The sequence below is a fragment of the Anopheles ziemanni genome (genome assembly GCF_943734765.1).
Source record: "Anopheles ziemanni chromosome X unlocalized genomic scaffold, idAnoZiCoDA_A2_x.2 X_unloc_74, whole genome shotgun sequence".
Classification (NCBI taxonomy): Eukaryota; Metazoa; Arthropoda; class Insecta; order Diptera; family Culicidae; genus Anopheles; species Anopheles ziemanni.
In genome coordinates this window covers 99,728-119,667 of record NW_026689844.1, presented here as the reverse complement: position 1 = coordinate 119,667, position 19,940 = coordinate 99,728, and the positions used below count along the sequence as shown (strand labels likewise).

General features: G+C 46.0%; 2 non-coding genes across 2 annotated transcripts; one reads left to right on the top strand and one right to left on the bottom strand.

The window, feature by feature from the left end:
• Positions 1-4,982: 4,982 nt before the first annotated feature.
• LOC131292574 (5.8S ribosomal RNA) lies at positions 4,983-5,137 on the bottom strand. Its single transcript, XR_009190198.1, has one exon. It is a non-coding gene; the product is annotated as a 5.8S ribosomal RNA (ribosomal RNA).
• Positions 5,138-16,230: 11,093 nt separating this feature from the next.
• Positions 16,231-16,385, top strand: LOC131292573 (5.8S ribosomal RNA). Its single transcript, XR_009190197.1, has one exon. It is a non-coding gene; the product is annotated as a 5.8S ribosomal RNA (ribosomal RNA).
• Positions 16,386-19,940: the final 3,555 nt, after the last annotated feature.

The window sequence follows — 19,940 nt, the reverse complement described above, 5'->3', positions numbered from 1 at the left end:
TCTCGCAGCATCCTAACATATGAATTTCGATGAATTTATGAAAAATCGGCTAAGTCCGAGATGGCTTTAAGTAGGGATGCTGTATTGAGATGAGAGATGTAGGAGATCAAGATTCATCTCCATGCAGCATCCCATTCATCTCCCAGCATCCTAACATATGAATTTATATGAATTTATGAAAAATCGACTAAGTCCGAGATGGCTTTAAGTAGGGATGCTGTTTTCAGATGGGAGATGAAGAAGATCAAGATTCATCTCCATGCAGCATCCCATTCATCTCGCAACATCCTAACATATGTTTTTCTTAGAAATTATGAAAAATCGACTAAGTCCGAGATGCCTTTAAGTAGGGATGCTGTTTTCAGATGGAAGATGAAGAAGATCAAGATTCATCTCCATGCAGCATCCCATTCATCTCCCAGCATCCTAACATATGAATTTCTTAGAATTTATGAAAAATCGACTAAGTCCGAGATGCCTTTAAGTAGGGATGCTGTATTAATATGAGAGATGAAGAAGATCAAGATTCATCTCCATGCAGCATCCCATTCATCTCGCAGCATCCTAACATATGAATTTCTTAGAATTTATGAAAAATCGACTAAGTCCGAGATGCCTTTAAGTGGGGATGCTGTATTAAGATGGGAGATGAAGAAGATCAAGATTCATCTCCATGCAGCATCCCATTCATCTCGCAGCATCCTAACATATGTTTTACTTAGAATTTATGAAAAATCGACTAAGTCCGAGATGCCTTTAAGTAGGGATGCTGTATTAAGATAGGAGATGTAAAAGATCAAGATTTATCTCCATGCAGCATCACATTCATCTCTCAGCATCCTAACATATGTTTTTCTTAGAATTTATGAAAAATCGACTAAGTCCGAGATGCCTTTAAGTAGGGATGCTGTATTAAGATGAGAGATGAAGAAGATCAAGATTCATCTCCATGCAGCATCCCATTCATCTCGCAGCATCCTAACATATGTTTTTCTTAGAATTTATGAAAAATCGACTAAGTCCGAGATGCTTTTAAGTAGGGATGCTGTATTGAGATGGGAGATGTAGGAGATCAAGATTCATCTCCATGCAGCATCCCATTCATATCCCAGCATCCTAACATATGTTTTTCTTAGAATTTATGAAAATTCGACTAAGTCCGAGATGCCTTTAAGTAGGGATGCTGTATTAAGATGAGAGATGAAGAAGATCAAAATTCATCTCCATGCAGCATCCCATTCATCTCGCAGCATCCTAACATATGTTTTTCTTAGAATTTATGAAAAATCGACTAAGTCCGAGATGCTTTTAAGTAGGGATGCTGTATTGAGATGGGAGATGTAGGAGATCAAGATTCATCTCCATGCAGCATCCCATTCATATCCCAGCATCCTAACATATGTTTTTCTTAGAATTTATGAAAATTCGACTAAGTCCGAGATGCCTTTAAGTAGGGATGCTGTATTAAGATGAGAGATGAAGAAGATCAAAATTCATCTCCATGCAGCATCCCATTCATCTCGCAGCATCCTAACATATGTTTTTCTTAGAATTTATGAAAATTCGACTAAGTCCGAGATGCCTTTAAAGAGGGATGCTGTATTGAGATGGGAGATGTAGAAGATCAAGATTCATCTCCAGGCAGCATCCCATACATCTCGCAGCATCCTAACATATGTTTTTCTTAGAATTTATGAAAAATCGACTAAGTCCGAGATGCCTTTAAGTAGGGATGCTGTATTGAGATGGGAGATGAAGAAGATCAAGAATCATCTCCATGCAGCATCCCATACATCTCGCAGCATCCTAACATATGAATTTCTTAGAATTTATGAAAAATCGACTAAGTCCGAGATGCCTTTAAGTAGGGATGCTGTATTAAGATGGGAGATGAAGAAGATCAAGATTCATCTCCATGCAGCATCCCATTCATCTCGCAGCATCCTAACATATGTTTTACTTAGAATTTATGAAAAATCGACTAAGTCCGAGGTGCCTTTAAGTAGGGATGCTGTATTAAGACGGGAGATGAAGAAGATCAAGATTCATCTCCATGCAGCATCCCATTCATCTCGCAGCATCCTAACATATGAATTTCTTAGAATTTATGAAAAATCGACTAAGTCCGAGATGCCTTTAAGTAGGGATGCTGTATTAATATGAGAGATGAAGAAGATCAAGATTCATCTCCATGCAGCATCCCATTCATCTCGCAGCATCCTAACATATGATTTTCTTAGAATTTATGAAAAATCGACTAAGTCCGAGATGCCTTTAAGTAGGGATGCTGTATTAAGATGGGAGATGAAGAAGATCAAGATTCATCTCCATGTAGCATCCCATTCATCTATCAGCATCCTAACATATGAATTTCTTAGAATTTATGAAAAATCGACTTAGTCCGAACTGCCTTTAAGTAGGGATGCTGTATTGAGATGGGAGATGAAGAAGATCAAGATTCATCACCATGCAGCATCCCATTCATCTCGCAGCATCCTAACATATGTTTTTCTTAGAATTTATGAAAAATCAACTAAGTCCGAGATGACTTAAAGTAGGGATGCTGTATTAAGATGAGAGATGAAGAAGATCAAAATTCATCTCTATGCAGCATCCCATTCATCTCGCAGCATCCTTACATATGAATTTCTTAGAATTTATGAAAAATCGACTTAGTCCGAACTGCCTTTAAGTAGGGATGCTGTATTGAGATGGGAGATGTAGGAGATCAAGATTCATCTCCATGCAGCATCCCATTCATATCCCAGCATCCTAACATATGTTTTTCTTAGAATTTATGAAAAATCGACTAAGTCCGAGATGCCTTTAAGTAGGGATGCTGTATTAAGATGAGAGATGAAGAAGATCAAGATTCATCTCCATGCAGCATCCCATTCATCTCGCAGCATCCTAACATATGTTTTTCTTAGAATTTATGAAAAATCGACTAAGTCCGAGATGGCTTTAAGTAGGGATGCTGTATTAAGATGGGAGATGTAGGAGATCAAGATTCATCTCCATGCAGCATCCCATTCATCTCCCAGCATCCTAACATATGAATTTCTATGAATTTATGAAAAATCGACTAAGTCCGAGATGCCTTTAAGTAGGGATGCTGTATTAAGATGGGAGATGAAGAAGATCAAGATTCATCTCCATGCAGCATCCCATTCATCTCGCAGCATCCTAACATATGAATTTCTTAGAATTTATGAAAAATCGACTAAGTCCGAGATGGCTTTAAGTAGGGATGCTGTATTAAGATGGGAGATGTAGGAGATCAAGATTCATCTCCATGCAGCATCCCATTCATCTCCCAGCATCCTAACATATGAATTTCTATGAATTTATGAAAAATCGACTAAGTCCGAGATGCCTTTAAGTAGGGATGCTGTATTGAGATGGGAGATGTAGCAGATTAAGATTCATCTCCATGCAGCATCCCATTCATCTCGCAGCATCCTAACATATGAATTTCTATGAATTTATGAAAAATCGACTAAGTCCGAGATGCCTTTAAGTAGGGATGCTGTATTGAGATGGGAGATGTAGGAGATCAAGATTCATCTCCATGCAGCATCCCATTCATCTCCCAGCATCCTAACATATGAATTTCTTAGAATTTATGAAAAATCGACTAAGTCCGAGATGCCTTTAAGTAGGGATGCTGTATTAAGATGGGAGATGAAGAAGATCAAGATTCATCTCCATGCAGCATCCCATTCATCTCGCAGCATCCTAACATAAGTTTTTCTTAGAATTTATGAAAAATCGACTAAGTCCGAGATGCATTTAAGTAGGGATGCTGTATTAAGATGGGAGATGAAGAAGATCAAGATTCATCTCCATGCAGCATCCCATTCATCTCGCAGCATCCTAACATATGTTTTTCTTAGAATTTATGAAAAATCGACTAAGTCCGAGATGGCTTTAAGTAGGGATGCTGTATTGAGATGAGAGATGTAGGAGATCAAGATTAATCTCCATGCAGCATCCCATTCAACTCGCAGCATCCTAACATATGAATTTCTATGAATTTATGAAAAATCGACTAAGTCCGAGATGCCTTTAAGTAGGGATGCTGTATTGAGATGGGAGATGTAGGAGATCAAGATTCATCTCCATGCAGCATCCCATTCATCTCCCAGCATCCTAACATATGAATTTCTTAGAATTTATGAAAAATCGACTAAGTCCGAGATGCCTTTAAGTAGGGATGCTGTATTAAGATGGGAGATGTAGGAGATCAAGATTCATCTCCATGCAGCATCCCATTCATCTCCCAGCATCCTAACATATGAATTTCTATGAATTTATGAAAAATCGACTAAGTCCGAGATGCCTTTAAGTAGGGATGCTGTATTGAGATGAGAGATGTAGGAGATCAAGATTCATCTCCATGCAGCATCCCATTCATCTCGCAGCATCCTAACATATGAATTTCTATGAATTTATGAAAAATCGACTAAGTCCGAGATGGCTTTAAGTAGGGATGCTGTATTGAGAAAAACTTGACCTAGGCAAACTTGTATGACGGTGGGGACCCAAAAAAATTTCGATGAGTGTAGTTTAGACAGGCCGGAAAATGTATCGGTGGTCCGTATCAAGGGACGTCTTTTAGTTCCATGGGGTGGTGGTCGTCGAACAAAGTCGCCTAGGTCGACCACCAGAAAGACCAGTCGTGTTGTAATGGATGTTTTGACCACTTTACACATCTTCGCTTCTATTTAAATAAATAAATAAGCTGAAGCTAGACATCAGTAAACACCACCACAGACACCACAAGCACGCCTTCTCCTCGTACTTCCGCCTCACGCGGGAACACGGACGCTCTAAATACTTCGAATTCCAATGCCAGTATATTGTAAACCACGGGTTCTTTAATGCTAGCGGGTCGTCGCGACCCTAGTTAACATCATGGTGCACGTCTCGTGACGGGTGTCACGGCGTAGTTAAATGTATGCGATACATTTCTCAAATATAAGCGCTCAGTCATCTGTACATCATGGTAGGTTCCCACGACGTGCAATATGCGTTCAACTTATCAATGTTCATGTGTCCTGCAGTTCACATTATGACGCGCAGTTAGCTGCGGTCTTCATCGATCCATGAGCCGAGTGATCCACTGCCGAGGGTGACTAACTTGCGTAAGCCGCCGCTGTGCGCGTATACCCGTTCCCCGTAGGGAGGAGCAAGCCGCCGCTTAGAGACGAAGCATAAAGTGTCCTCATTCCACATAGGGCAAGCTGGATGAATCCATTTTACCCAGGACGGCCGAAGCGGCGTGGACCAGGGGAGAACTGAACCTTATACTTCACACCACAGTAAGTCTACGTGTCCTCTTCCACATAGGGCAAGCTAGAACTAACTATCTTACCCAGGACTGCCGAAGCAGCGTGGACCAGGGGAGGAACACACTTTTCATGGAAACGTAAGGCATCCATGACTGCCATAACGTAAGCCGCCGCTGTGCGCGTATACCCGTTCCCCGTAGGGAGGAGCAAGCCGCCGCTTAGAGACGAAGCATAAAGTGTCCTCATTCCACATAGGGCAAGCTGGATGAATCCATTTTACCCAGGACGGCCGAAGCGGCGTGGACCAGGGGAGAACTGAACTTTATACTTCACACCACAGTAAGTCTACGTGTCCTCTTCCACATAGGGCAAGCTAGAACTAACTATCTTACCCAGGACTGCCGAAGCAGCGTGGACCAGGGGAGGAACACACTTTTCATAGAAACGTAAGGCATCCATGACTGCCATAGTGCGTAAGCCGCCGCTGTGCGCGTAAACCCGTTCCCCGTAGGGAGGAGTCAAGCCGCCGCTTAGAGACGAAGTATGAAGTGTCCTCTTCCACATAGGGCAAGCTAGAATGAACTATCTTACCCAGGACCGCCGAAGCAGCGTGGACCAGGGGAGAACTGAACTTTATACTTCACACCACAGTATTGAGTAATGTGCCCTCTTCCACATAGGGCAAGCTGGAATGTTCCATTTTACCCAGGACGGCCGAAGCGGCGTGGACCAGTGGAGGACTACACAATCATGAGGTTTGATATCGACTTGTGTGTTTCAATAGGGTACCGATGGTATGTTTTGAACCGATTTGATTTAGCCATTCTGAAGTCATCACTTGGTTGAAGCGCTGAACTAGGGAGGCATCGTTTACATTACTTGTATATATTGGTTTTCGCATGCTCTACTAGGTTAATGTCATAGGGTTGGCTATCGAGCATGCCCAAGTGATGACTTGATTGTGTGCTTGCTTGAATTCTTCACATTTCATACCATCGGTTAGTTGTCGAATCATTCCTCGATCATAACCTTCGTTCTTGGTTCATGTATGCTCTCTTCCACATAGGGCAAGCTAGAATTAACTATCTTACCCAGGACCGCAGAAGCAGCGTGGACCAGGGGAGAACTATACTTTGTCTTGTATGCCCTCTTCCACATAGGGCAAGCTAGAACTAACTATCTTACCCAGGACTGCAAAGCAGCGTGGACCAGTGGAGGACTATACTTTGTTCATTACACCACAGTATTAAGTATGGTGTCCTCTTCCACCATAGGGCAAGCTAGAACTAACTATCTTACCCAGGACCGCCGAAGCAGTGTGGACCAGGGGAGGACTATACTTTATACTTCACACACTAGCCATACTGAAGTCATCACTTGGTTGAAGCGCTGAACTACGGCGGGGTAATCGTTTACAGGTTATAATCATATAGCTGCATGCTCATTAGTAGATAATGGAATATTGTATGGCAATATGAGCATGCCCAAGTGATGACTTTGTTTCAAGCTCAACAGGTAGGGTATTGAGTCCTCTTCCACATAGGGCAAGCTAGAATGAACTATCTTACCCAGGACCGCCGGAGCAGCGTGGACCAGTGGAGGACTATACCTTGTCCATTACACCACAGTATTAAGTATTGTGTCCTCTTCCACATAGGGCAAGCTAGAATTAACTATCTTACCCAGGACCGCCGAAGCAGCGTGGACCAGATGAGGACTATACTTTATACTTCACACCACAGTTTTGAGTACGCCTTGCATAAAGTATCTAGTTTGAACCACGAGGGCTCACAATGTAGAACCGCGAGGGCTCTAGTACCGATTCTCTCGGTACGGCTTGGTCCGTGTTCCTTTATGCTTGTACTCTAAGTATTAAGTATTGTGTCCTCTTCCACATAGGGCAAGCTAGAACTAACTATCTTACCCAGGACCGCCGAAGCAGTGTGGACCAGGGGAGGACTATACTTTATACTTCACACACTAGCCATACTGAAGTCATCACTTGGTGGGGGTGAACTACGGCGGTATCTATCGTTTTGGTTCGGTCTATATAGGGTCGCTTGCATGCTCATTCGAATATAATGTAATTGTGTATGGCAATATGAGCATGCCCAAGTGATGACTTTGTTTCAAGCTCAACAGGTAGGGTATTGAGTCCTCTTCCACATAGGGCAAGCTAGAATGAACTATCTTACCCAGGACCGCCGGAGCAGCGTGGACCAGTGGAGGACTCTATACTTTATACTTCACACCACAGTATTGAGTACTTCTTGCATAAAGCCCCTAATGAGAACCACGAGGGCTCTCTCAATGTAGAACCACAAGGGCTCTAGTACCGATTCTCTCGGTACGGCTTGGTCCGTGTTCCTTTATGCTTGTACTCTTAGAAAGTCTCAACCCGGAGGTCTTGACTTTGATTGTCATAGTTGGACTACGACGGGGCATCCGACCATTGCTGATCGAACACCCCTGATTCACCATCTTTCGGGTAGGCGGTACGCGTACCTCCGGACGCGGAAGTCTCAACCCGGAGGTCTTGACTTTGATTGTCATAGTTGGACTACGACGGGGTATCCGACTCATCGAATACCCCAGAAGCACACCATCTTTCGGGTAGGCGGTACGCGTACCTCCGGACGCGGAAGTCTCAACCCGGAGGTCTTGACTTTGATTGTCATAGTTGGACTACGACGGGGTATCCGACTCATCGAATACCCCAGAAGCACACCATCTTTCGGGTAGGCGGTACGCGTACCTCCGGACGCGGAAAGTCTCAACCCGGAGGTCTTGACTTTGGTTGTCATAGTTGGACTATGACGGGGCATCCGACCATTGCTGATCGAACACCCCTGTTACACCATCTTTCGGATAGGCGGTGCGCGACACCACCGACGCGGAAAGTCTCAACCCGGAGGTCTTGACTTTGTATTGTTGGATAGTCCTCTTCCACTATAGGGCAAGCTGGAAATATTCCATTTTACCCAGGACTGCCGAGGCAGCGTGGACCAGGGGAGAACTTCACGGAATCTTCAGGCATCCATGATTGCCATAGTGCGTAAGCCGCCGCTGTGTGCGTCAACTCGTTCCCCGTGAGGAGGAGTCTAGCCGCCGCTAAAAGACGAAGCATTAAGTGTCCTCATTCCACTATAGGGCAAGCTAGAATGAACTATCTTACCCAGGACCGCCGAAGCAGCGTGGACCAGGCGAAGACTATACTTTATACTTCACACCACAGTATTGAGTACGACTTGCATAAAGCCCCTAATGAGAACCACGAGGGCTCTCTCAATGTAGAACCACGAGGGCTCTAGTACCGATTCTCTCGGTACGGCTTGGTCCGTGTTCCTTTATGCTTGTACTCGCGGAAAGTCTCAACCCGGAGGTCTTGACTTTGATTGTCATAGTTGGACTACGACGGGGCATCCGACCATTGCTGACCGAACACCCCTGATTCATCATCTTTCGGATAGGAGGTGCGCCCACCTCCGACGCGGAAGTCTCAACCCGGAGGTTCGGACTTAGAGTTTTTCCCATTTAAAAGTTTTTCTCTTAGCCATACTGAAGTCATCACTTGGTGAACGATTGAACTAGGGCGGGTTAATCGTTTATAGGTATCATGTGGTTTGCATGCTCTCTTAGGTTAAGGTCATGTGGTTGGCTATCGAGCATGCCCAAGTGATGACTTTGTTTCACGCTTGCTTGATTTCTTCATGATTCCCTGTTATATAGTGTAATCATTCGAGAACAGGGAATCTTTGGTTTTGCTCAACAGGTATTGGATGTCAACTTGGTATCTAGATCGCATTAAGTCTCAACCCTTAGGTTCGGACTTGTATAGTGACATCTTGTTACGGTCTTGAGTCTCAACCCGCAGGTTCGGACTACTTAGTGTTTGATCGAATATAATATGGCAACTTGTGCCTAAGTCTCAACCCGCAGGTTCGGACTTCTGTTTATTTGGCCAATGTATGTATAAGGCAACTTGTGCCTAAGTCTCAACCCGCAGGTTCGGACTTGTGTATTTGTTCGAAGTCATGTATAAGGCAACGTGTGCCTAAGTCTCAACCCGCAGGTTCGGACTTGTTAGTGTTTCGTCAACTTTCATATGGCAACTTGTGCCTAAGTCTCAACCCGCAGGTTCGGACTTGTGTATTTGTTCGAAGTCATGTATAAGGCAACTTGTGCCTAAGTCTCAACCCGCAGGTTCGGACTTGTGTATTTGTTCGAAGTCATGTATAAGGCAACGTGTGCCTAAGTCTCAACCCGCAGGTTCGGACAGATGCCTCTTCCGTCATCGCTTCTACCGTGTAGGTGCACAGCGTGACGGAAGGTGAAAGGCTCAGAGGAGGGAGTAATGTTGGTCATGGTCCCTCGGGGCCAAGGCCAATGTGAACCCTCGTCCAAAAAAAATGAAATGGAGCTTGCGGTTCAATTTGACTCAACACGGGAAAACTTACCAGGTCCGAACTTATGGAGGTGAGACAGATTAATAGCTCTTTCTCAAATTTAAGGGTAGTGGTGCATGGCCGTTCTTAGTTCGTGGATTGATTTGTCTGGTTAATTCCGATAACGAACGTGACTCACATATGCTAACTAGAACGCAGTCAGCGTTAATGCGTCGATGCCGATTGGAACGGGTTAGGACCTTTCGGTGGAGTATGACCTGACACCTTCGCTGTTCGTGTGCGCAAGTGCACTTACGGTACGCTGCTTAGCAGGACAATTTGTGTTTAGCAAAATGAGATCGAGCGATAACAGGTCCGTGATGCCCTTAGATGTTCTGGGCTACACGCGTGCTACAATGTGGGTAGCAGCGTGTCTCCTATTCCGAGAGGAACGGGAAATCACTCAAATACTCACTTAGTAGGGATTATGGATTGCAATGGTCCATATGAACTCGGAACTTCTAGTAAGTGCTGGTCATCAGCCAGCGTTGAATACGTCCCTGCCCTTTGTACACACCGCCCGTCGCTACTACCGATGGATTATTTAGTGAGGTCTTTGGAGATGATCGTTCGCTGGATCCTCGTGAACCGCGTCTGCTTTATCGAAGTTGACCGAACTTGATGATTTAGAGGAAGTAAAAGTCGTAACAAGGTTTCCGTAGGTGAACCTGCGGAAGGATCATTAGTGGCCAAGTGATCCTTCCAGAAGTCCGAACCTGCGGGTTGAGACTTCGGCACAAGTTGCCATATGATAATTGACGAAACACTATAGAAGTCCGAACCTGCGGGTTGAGACTCAGGCACAAGTTGCCATATGAAAGTTGACGAAACACGTTAGAAGTCCGAACCTGCGGGTTGAGACTTCGGCACAAGTTGCCATATGAACATTGACGAAACACTATGAAGTCCGAACCTGCGGGTTGAGACTTAGGCACAAGTTGCCTTATATATAACTTCGAACAAATACACAAGTCCGAACCTGCGGGTTGAGACTTAGGCACAAGTTGCCTTATATATAACTTCGAACAAATACACAAGTCCGAACCTGCGGGTTGAGACTTAGGCACAAGTTGCCTTATACATACATTGGCCAAATAAACAGAAGTCCGAACCTGCGGGTTGAGACTTAATGCGATCTAGATACCAAGTTGACATCCAATACCTGTTGAGCAAAACCAAAGATTCCCTGTTCTCGAATGAATACACTATATAACAGGGAATCATGAAGAAATCAAGCAAGCGTGAAACAAAGTCATCACTTGGGCATGCTCGATAGCCAACCACATGACATTAACCTAAGAGAGCATGCAAACCACATGATACCTATAAACGATTAACCCGCCCTAGTTCAATCGTTCGCCAAGTGATGACTTCAGTATGGCTAAGAGAAAAACTTTTAAATGGGAAAAACTCTAAGTCCGAACCTCCGGGTTGAGACTTTCCGCGTCCGGAGGTACGCGTACCGCCTACCCGAAAGATGGTGAATCAGGGGTGTCCGATCAGCAATGGTCGGATGCCCCGTCGTAGTCCAACTATGACAATCAAAGTCAAGACCTCCGGGTTGAGACTTTCCGCGTCCGGAGGTACGCGTACCGCCTACCCGAAAGATGGTGTGCTTCTGGGGTATTCGATGAGTCGGATACCCCGTCGTAGTCCAACTATGACTATACAAAGTCAAGACCTCCGGGTTGAGACTTCCGCGTCGGAGGTGCGCGCACCGCCTACCCGAAAGATGATGAATCAGGGGTGTTCGATCAGCAATGGTCGGATGCCCCGTCGTAGTCCAACTATGACAATCAAAGTCAAGACCTCCGGGTTGAGACTTTCCGCGAGTACAAGCATAAAGGAACACGGACCAAGCCGTACCGAGAGAATCGGTACTAGAGCCCTTGTGGTTCTACATTGAGAGAGCCCTCGTGGTTCTCATTAGGGGCTTTATGCAAGTCGTACTCAATACTGTGGTGTGAAGTATAAAGTAGTCCTCGCCTGGTCCACGCTGCTTCGGCGGTCCTGGGTAAGATAGTTCATTCTAGCTTGCCCTATAGTGGAATGAGGACACTTAATGCTTCGTCTTTTAGCGGCGGCTAGACTCCTCCTCACGGGGAACGAGTTGACGCACACAGCGGCGGCTTACGCACTATGGCAATCATGGATGCCTGAAGATTCCGTGAAGTTCTCCCCTGGTCCACGCTGCCTCGGCAGTCCTGGGTAAAATGGAATATTTCCAGCTTGCCCTATAGTGGAAGAGGACTATCCAACAATACAAAGTCAAGACCTCCGGGTTGAGACTTTCCGCGTCGGTGGTGTCGCGCACCGCCTATCCGAAAGATGGTGTAACAGGGGTGTTCGATCAGCAATGGTCGGATGCCCCGTCATAGTCCAACTATGACAACCAAAGTCAAGACCTCCGGGTTGAGACTTTCCGCGTCCGGAGGTACGCGTACCGCCTACCCGAAAGATGGTGTGCTTCTGGGGTATTCGATGAGTCGGATACCCCGTCGTAGTCCAACTATGACAATACAAAGTCAAGACCTCCGGGTTGAGACTTCCGCGTCGGAGGTGCGCGCACCGCCTACCCGAAAGATGATGAATCAGGGGTGTTCGATCAGCAATGGTCGGATGCCCCGTCGTAGTCCAACTATGACAATCAAAGTCAAGACCTCCGGGTTGAGACTTTCTGCGAGTACAAGCATAAAGGAACACGGACCAAGCCGTACCGAGAGAATCGGTACTAGAGCCCTCGTGGTTCTACATTGAGAGAGCCCTCGTGGTTCTCATTAGGGGCTTTATGCAAGTCGTACTCAAAACTGTGGTGTGAAGTATAAAGTATAGAGTCCTCCACTGGTCCACGCTGCTCCGGCGGTCCTGGGTAAGATAGTTCACTCTAGCTTGCCCTATGTGGAAGAGGACTCAATACCCTACCTGTTGAGCTTGAAACAAAGTCATCACTTGGGCATGCTCATATTGCCATACAATATTCCATTATCTACTAATGAGCATGCAGCTATATGATTATAACCTGTAAACGATTACCCCGCCGTAGTTCAGCGCTTCAACCAAGTGATGACTTCAGTATGGCTAGTGTGTGAAGTATAAAGTATAGTCCTCCCCTGGTCCACACTGCTTCGGCGGTCCTGGGTAAGATAGTTAGTTCTAGCTTGCCCTATGTGGAAGAGGACACCATACTTAATACTGTGGTGTAATGAACAAAGTATAGTCCTCCACTGGTCCACGCTGCTTTGCAGTCCTGGGTAAGATAGTTAGTTCTAGCTTGCCCTATGTGGAAGAGGGCATACAAGACAAAGTATAGTCCTCCCCTGGTCCACGCTGCTCCGGCGGTCCTGGGTAAGATAGTTAATTCTAGCTTGCCCTATGTGGAAGAGGACTCAATACCCTACCTGTTGAGCTTGAAACAAAGTCATCACTTGGGCATGCTCTATAGCCAACCACATGACATTAACCTAAGAGAGCATGCAGCGTATTATCCCAATGCAAAGTAAACGATAGACTCGCCCTAGTTCAGTGCTTCAACCAAGTGATGACTTCAATATGGCTAGTGTGTGAAGTATAAAGTATAGTCCTCCCCTGGTCCACACTGCTTCGGCGGTCCTGGGTAAGATAGTTAATTCTAGCTTGCCCTATGTGGAAGAGGACACCATACTTAATACTGTGGTGTTATGAACAAAGTATAGTCCTCCACTGGTCCACGCTGCTCCGGCGGTCCTGGGTAAGATAGTTCATTCTAGCTTGCCCTATGTGGAAGAGGGCATACAAGACAAAGTATAGTTCTCCCCTGGTCCACGCTGCTCCGGCGGTCCTGGGTAAGATAGTTAATTCTAGCTTGCCCTATGTGGAAGAGGACTCAATACCCTACCTGTTGAGCTTGAAACAAAGTCATCACTTGGGCATGCTCTATAGCCAACCACATGACATTAACCTAAGAGAGCATGCAGCGTATTATCCCAATGCAAAGTAAACGATAGACTCGCCCTAGTTCAGTGCTTCAACCAAGTGATGACTTCAGTATGGCTAGTGTGTGAAGTATAAAGTATAGTCCTCCCCTGGTCCACACTGCTTCGGCGGTCCTGGGTAAGATAGTTAGTTCTAGCTTGCCCTATGTGGAAGAGGACACCATACTTAATACTGTGGTGTAATGAACAAAGTATAGTCCTCCACTGGTCCACGCTGCTTTGCAGTCCTGGGTAAGATAGTTAGTTCTAGCTTGCCCTATGTGGAAGAGGGCATACAAGACAAAGTATAGTTCTCCCCTGGTCCACGCTGCTCCGGCGGTCCTGGGTAAGATAGTTAATTCTAGCTTGCCCTATGTGGAAGAGGACTCAATACCCTACCTGTTGAGCTTGAAACAAAGTCATCACTTGGGCATGCTCTATAGCCAACCACATGACATTAACCTAAGAGAGCATGCAGCGTATTATCCCAATGCAAAGTAAACGATAGACTCGCCCTAGTTCAGTGCTTCAACCAAGTGATGACTTCAATATGGCTAGTGTGTGAAGTATAAAGTATAGTCCTCCCCTGGTCCACACTGCTTCGGCGGTCCTGGGTAAGATAGTTAATTCTAGCTTGCCCTATGTGGAAGAGGACACCATACTTAATACTGTGGTGTTATGAACAAAGTATAGTCCTCCACTGGTCCACGCTGCTCCGGCGGTCCTGGGTAAGATAGTTCATTCTAGCTTGCCCTATGTGGAAGAGGGCATACAAGACAAAGTATAGTTCTCCCCTGGTCCACGCTGCTCCGGCGGTCCTGGGTAAGATAGTTAATTCTAGCTTGCCCTATGTGGAAGAGGACTCAATACCCTACCTGTTGAGCTTGAAACAAAGTCATCACTTGGGCATGCTCTATAGCCAACCACATGACATTAACCTAAGAGAGCATGCAGCGTATTATCCCAATGCAAAGTAAACGATAGACTCGCCCTAGTTCAGTGCTTCAACCAAGTGATGACTTCAATATGGCTAGTGTGTGAAGTATAAAGTATAGTCCTCCCCTGGTCCACACTGCTTCGGCGGTCCTGGGTAAGATAGTTAGTTCTAGCTTGCCCTATGGTGGAAGAGGACACCATACTTAATACTGTGGTGTAATGAACAAAGTATAGTCCTCCACTGGTCCACGCTGCTTTGCAGTCCTGGGTAAGATAGTTAATTCTAGCTTGCCCTATGTGGAAGAGGGCATACAAGACAAAGTATAGTTCTCCCCTGGTCCACGCTGCTTCGGCGGTCCTGGGTAAGATAGTTAATTCTAGCTTGCCCTATGTGGAAGAGAGCATACATGAACCAAGAACGAAGGTTATGATCGAGGAATGATTCGACAACTAACCGATGGTATGAAATGTGAAGAATTCAAGCAAGCACACAATCAAGTCATCACTTGGGCATGCTCGATAGCCAACCCTATGACATTAACCTAGTAGAGCATGCGAAACCCAATATATATGTAAACGATGCCCCTCCCTAGTTCAGCGCTTCAACCAAGTGATGACTTCAGAATGGCTAAATCAAATCGGTTCAAAACATACCATCGGTACCCTATTGAAACACACAAGTCGATATCAAACCTCTTAATTGTGTAGTCCTCCACTGGTCCACGCCGCTTCGGCCGTCCTGGGTAAAATGGAACATTCCAGCTTGCCCTATGTGGAAGAGGGCACATTACTCAATACTGTGGTGTGAAGTATAAAGTTCAGTTCTCCCCTGGTCCACGCTGCTTCGGCGGTCCTGGGTAAGATAGTTCATTCTAGCTTGCCCTATGTGGAAGAGGACACTTCATACTTCGTCTCTAAGCGGCGGCTTGACTCCTCCCTACGGGGAACGGGTTTACGCGCACAGCGGCGGCTTACGCACTATGGCAGTCATGGATGCCTTACGTTTCTATGAAAAGTGTGTTCCTCCCCTGGTCCACGCTGCTTCGGCAGTCCTGGGTAAGATAGTTAGTTCTAGCTTGCCCTATGTGGAAGAGGACACGAAGACTTACTGTGGTGTGAAGCATAAAGTTCAGTTCTCCCCTGGTCCACGCCGCTTCGGCCGTCCTGGGTAAAATGGATTCATCCAGCTTGCCCTATGTGGAATGAGGACACTTTATGCTTCGTCTCTAAGCGGCGGCTTGCTCCTCCCTACGGGGAACGGGTATACGCGCACAGCGGCGGCTTACGTTATGGCAGTCATGGATGCCTTACGTTTCCATGAAAAGTGTGTTCCTCCCCTGGTCCACGCTGCTTCGGCAGTCCTGGGTAAGATAGTTAGTTCTAGCTTGCCCTATGTGGAAGAGGACACGTAGACTTACTGTGGTGTGAAGTATAAGGTTCAGTTCTCCCCTGGTCCACGCCGCTTCGGCCGTCCTGGGTAAAATGGATTCATCCAGCTTGCCCTATGTGGAATGAGGACACTTTATGCTTCGTCTCTAAGCGGCGGCTTGCTCCTCCCTACGGGGAACGGGTATACGCGCACAGCGGCGGCTTACGCAAGTTAGTCACCCTCGGCAGTGGATCACTCGGCTCATGGATCGATGAAGACCGCAGCTAACTGCGCGTCATAATGTGAACTGCAGGACACATGAACATTGATAAGTTGAACGCATATTGCACGTCGTGGGAACCTACCATGATGTACAGATGACTGAGCGCTTATATTTGAGAAATGTATCGCATACATTTAACTACGCCGTGACACCCGTCACGAGACGTGCACCATGATGTTAACTAGGGTCGCGACGACCCGCTAGCATTAAAGAACCCGTGGTTTACAATATACTGGCATTGGAATTCGAAGTATTTAGAGCGTCCGTGTTCCCGCGTGAGGCGGAAGTACGAGGAGAAGGCGTGCTTGTGGTGTCTGTGGTGGTGTTTACTGATGTCTAGCTTCAGCTTATTTATTTATTTAAATAGAAGCGAAGATGTCAAAGTAGCGTCGAAGCAGCAGCGGTAGCACAAATGATTCAAGTATGGAAGTTGACCAAAGGAACACAAACAAACTAGCGTATGGGCAATGGAAGGTATCAGTGAGTTAAACCACACGCGGGCTAACAGCCCGTTAACCGAGTCCAACGGTACATATTGGACATTGAAACAAAGTAGTCGCAAGCCAGATGTGACGATAACAACCGCAAGGTACATAAGCCTCAGTTCATGTGTGACAACCCCCTGAATTTAAGCATATTAATAAGGGGAGGAAAAGAAACCAACCGGGATTCCCTGAGTAGCTGCGAGCGAAACGGGAGAAGCTCAGCACGTAGGGGTGGCGGCCAGTCCGTCTATCCGATTCCGTGTACTGGTGCGTCTCACTATCCGTCATCTTAGCGCTTTTCAAGTCCAACTTGAATGTGGCTCAGAACCCATAGAGGGTGATAGGCCCGTAGAACAGCGCCCGTTGGATGATGGACCGAGCGTGCCATGGAGTCGTGTTGCTTGATAGTGCAGCACTAAGTGGGAGGTAAACTCCTTCTAAAGCTAAATACAACCATGAGACCGATAGTAAACAAGTACCGTGAGGGAAAGTTGAAAAGCACTCTGAATAGAGAGTCAAATAGTACGTGAAACTGCCGAGGGTGTGAAGCTCGTTGAACTCAATTATCCATAGGGCCATGACGCCCTCACCTGGACTGTCAGCAGAACCCTTTCTGGACTGACCCGACCCTTGTGAGTTGTCATGGTCCGCGTGTGGACATCGTGATCCATTACGAAATGTTAGCGGTGACTCCGGTTGCCGCGAGCATGTCTGACACTAGGTCCCAAGAAACTGCTGTCGACCCTCTACGTACCTTCAATGGTGACGATGGGCTATCGGAACCCACGGGTAACCGGTTTTCGGCTAAGTTCAGGTGTGCCGTTGGACGCGTGATGGGCTTGAACGAACTAGAGTGGCTGGAAGCGCATGTTTGGGCATGTAACTGGGCGCGAGCCCGGGGCGACCAGTGCTCCTGATCGGCGATGCATTAACTAATTGAGGTACCTACGGGACCCGTCTTGAAACACGGACCAAGAAGTCTATCTTGCGCGCAAGTCAATGGGAAGTAGCAAACCCAAAGGCGAAGACAAAGCAACTGGCTAGTGTGCGGGATTACGGGTGCACCACAGTCCGCAAGGATTGGCTAGCTGTGCACCCCTCCATCCCCGGGTGTTTGCCCGAAGTCCTGATGGTCGTAGAAGCCGGACCCTGGACGTGGTCGGTCCAAACCATCAACCAACCATATGACCGACTTCGAGTCGAGCTAGCGGCTAGGCTCAATATAATGAAATGCGTGTCTTGATGCGGGCTACTGACGGTCTGAACAATGTAGCTCGCTAGCTCGTCTCTAAACTTGTGTTTTGGTCGAATATTGGGTGTTCATGTACCACTTCGGGTAACATGGACTTTGGTGCAACTTTACCACTTGTGCACTTAATTACTTCCCGGTCATTCAAGTCTTTGCCTTCATACTTTCAGGGTAGTTAGGTCTCGTCGAGACCTTTCCATACATATGCCAAACTCATCGATCGGACATCTATAGCCCGAGTTATTCGCGGTACACCGTACCTTACCCTGTTTTTTCCTCAATTGGGTACAAACTTTGGAACACCCATATCGCCCCTTTAGAGACTAGCTGGCACGTTGGCCTCATATAATGATAAGTGCACCTCAACTAGGGCTACTGACGGTCAGAACATTTCAACTTGCTAGCTCGGGCCCACACTTGTGTTTTTCTCGAATATATGGTTCAAGTGTGCCACTTTGGGCACTTTTGGACATTTTGTCCCCACACAACTTTCTTGCCTTGGTAGATAGGGTCTTGTGTTTTTGGGCAAAAAGATGCACCAAGATATAGTCTAACTTTCGTTCTTATACCGCAAAGCGCTATCTCCAACACCCGAGGAGATAGAAAGTGATTATGTTCGGTATATCGGTCTTCCATGGCCTACTATGGTAAGCCCCTGCAGGTATGCAACCGAAGGTGCTTGGTACATGTATTTGGTGCAATATCGGTGCAAAGTAGGTGTTTCCTTGATCGGGCTATAACTTTCTTGGTTGATGTTGGATTGCTTTACGGTCTTCGGGGGATAGTTAGGGAACATGTTGGCCAACATTTTCTTATTCCTAAGCCTGGCCGTACCTCTTACCGTCTAGGCGGTATTCATGCTCTAAGTTGGAACTTGTGTTCCTTCGGGCAACTTTTCTGACTTTGACGCTTAATAACTTCCGTTCATATGCAGTCTAAGCTCTGCAACTCTCAGGAAAGCTAGTACTACTCATTTCCTTTCCATATCAGTCTTTGGCTTGTCGATCCGATGTCTACAGCCTTACTTATTCACGTTCCCTGTGAAGGTAGGTTTTTGCCCATTTTCCAGTTCATGTGGTAACATTCCCGGACTTTGCCGGCTTTCTCTTCATGTGGTTACTTGCTTGCTCATGTGGTAACTTGATAGTGTATTTCCGACAGACCCAATCTCGGACTTAGCCGATTTTTCTCTTCATATTATATGAATCAATCAATAGGCCATCTTGCTTGCTTGTGTGGTAACTTGAAAGTGTATGTCTGACAGACCCAATCTGGGACTTAGCCGATTTTTCTCTTCATATTATATGGATCCATCACTAGGCCATCTTGCTTGCTTGTGTGGTAACTTGATAGTGTATGTCTGACAGACCCAATCTCGGACTTAGCCGATTTTTCTCTTCATATCATATGGATCCATCACTAGGCCATCTTGCTTGCTTGTGTGGTAACTTGGAAGTGTATTTCTGACAGACCCAATCTGGGACTTAGCCGATTTTTCTCTTCATATTATATGGATCCATCACTAGGCCATCTTGCTTGCTTGTGTGGTAACTTGGAAGTGTATTTCTGACAGACCCAATCTCGGACTTAGCCGATTTTTCTCTTCATATTATATGGATCCTTCAATAGGCCATCTTGCTTGCTTGAGCGGTAACTTGATAGTGTATTTCTGACAGACCCAATCTGGGACTTAGCCGATTTTTCTCTCGATATCATATGGATCCATCACTAGGCCATCTTGCTTGCTTGTGTGGTAACTTGAACGTGTATGTCTGACAGACCCAATCTGGGACTTAGCCGATTTTTCTCTTCATATTATATGGATCCATCACTAGGCCATCTTGCTTGCTTGTGTGGTAACTTGATAGTGTATTTCTGACAGACCCAATCTCGGACTTAGCCGATTTTTCTCTTCATATTATATGGATC